This window comes from Cebus imitator, unplaced genomic scaffold (assembly GCF_001604975.1).
Source record: "Cebus imitator isolate Cc_AM_T3 unplaced genomic scaffold, Cebus_imitator-1.0 Scaffold70, whole genome shotgun sequence".
In the NCBI taxonomy this organism is placed as follows: domain Eukaryota; kingdom Metazoa; phylum Chordata; class Mammalia; order Primates; family Cebidae; genus Cebus; species Cebus imitator.
In genome coordinates this window covers 3000635-3002714 of record NW_016107385.1, presented here as the reverse complement: position 1 = coordinate 3002714, position 2080 = coordinate 3000635, and positions in this window count along the sequence as shown.

Sequence of the window (2080 nt, the reverse complement as noted above, 5' to 3'; positions counted from 1 at the left end):
AAGAATATTCAATATATTCACTTTATTTTACTTATTATTATTTGAGTCAGCATCTTGCTTTGTCCTCCAGGCTAGAGTGCAGTGACACTCACTGCAACCTCCCCATCCCAGGTTCAAGTGATTCTCCTGCCTCAGGCTGCCAAGGAGCTGGGACTGCAGGCACATACCACGTCCAGCTAATTTTTGTATTTTTAGTAGAGATGGGGTTTTTCCATGTTGGCCAGGCTGGTCTTGATCTCCTGACCTTAGGTGATCCTCCTGTCTCAGCCTCCCAAAGTGCTGGAATTACAGGCGTTAGCCACCAGGCCCAGCCAGTACATTTGCTCCTAAGCTGGAAGCCTAGGAGTTTATTAGAAATGTTTACAAATGTGCACAAGGTTATATGACAAAGGCATTCACTGCAGCATTATTTATAATGGAAAAGTATATGGAGACAATGTGAATGTCTAAAATTAGTTAAAGAAATTCTGGAGCTGTGATACTGCCATGCTATGGAATACCACATGACAGTCAATAATAATGATGGAGATCATATGTACTGATGTGGAAAGATTTTATGCTTTTAAACAAAAAACAGCAAGTTACAGTATTATTTTCAGATATATAAGACAGCGCCTGGCATATAGTAGCTAAACAAATATTTGTTGAGCTGAAATAGCATGAGCCTAGCCTGTTAAAAACAAATGACACCCTCAACACACACTTATAAATAAGCCCACGTATTTTCACGAAATAAAAGTTCTGGAAGGATAGCGACCACTGTCAACTGTGTTTATCCCTAGGTTATGGGCAGCTTTAGCTTTTTCTGGCTCTGGTCTGCACAGTCCATGTTGTGTGAGGTGAGGCCACAGTGGGTGGCCCACATAGAACCAGGCAGCTCACAGGTGTTGTTACAGGGGTCTTTCGTCCCCTCTCTCAGTGGGAAAGAACAGTAAAGCCCAACTACCCCAGCCACCATCCAGGGTGACTTGCAGGGTCATGGAGAAAAAGGAAGCCAAGGATAAGATATGTAATTATTGACACTGTTTTATTTATTTATTCATTTTTTATATTAAAAAAAATAGAGATGGGGTGTCACCGTGTTGGCCAGGCTGGTCTCGAACTCCTGACTTCAGGTGATCCAGCCATCTCGGCCTCCCAAAGTGTGGGGATTACAGGCGTGAGCCACTGTGCCCTGCCTGACACTGTTTTATTTATACCCAAAGAGAGACACCAAAGTATGAGCTGCCAAGGGCCTGGGCTTTGGATGGGCCAGACATTGTGAGCAAGTGGCTTCTAAGACTTAGAGAACCCAGGCCAGAGCCACCCAGTACTCCCTGAGCACCTGTGGCTGAATCCTGAATGTCCTGGGTCTCTCCACTCAAAGCTTAAAGGAGAAACAAGGGGTGTCAGGCAGGGAATTGCTTGAACTCAGGAGGTGAAGGTTGCAGTGAGCCGACACAGTGCCACTACACTCCAGCCTAGGCGACAGAGCAAAACTCTGTCTCAAAAAAAAAAAAAAAAAAAAAAAAAAAAAAACAGGCAAAGGATCTAAATAGACCTTACTTCAAAGAAGATAAGGAAATGGCCATTAGCCATCATGGAAATGAAAATCAAAACTACAATGAGATATGACTTAACATTCATTAGGACAGCTATTATTAAAAAGACAGACAATAACAAGAGTCTGCTAGGATGCGGAGAAACCAGAACCCTCATACATTGTTAGTGGGAATGTACAATAGTGCATACACTTTGGAAAAGAGTCATATGATACAGCAATTTCATTCCTAGATATATCCCACACAAAAACTTGTATATGAATATACATAGTAATGTTATTCATAGTAGCCCAAAGTGGAAATAACCCAAATATCCATCCACTGATGGATGGATACATAAAATTCCATATAATGGAATACGATTTGGCAGTATAAGGAATAAAGTACCAATACATCCTACAACATGGATGAACCTTGAAAACAGGCCGGGCGCGGTGGCTCAAGCCTGTAATCCCAGCACTTTGGGAGGCCGAGGCGGGTGGATCACGAGGTCAAGAGATCGAGACCAACCTGGTCAACATGGTGAAACCCCGTCTCTA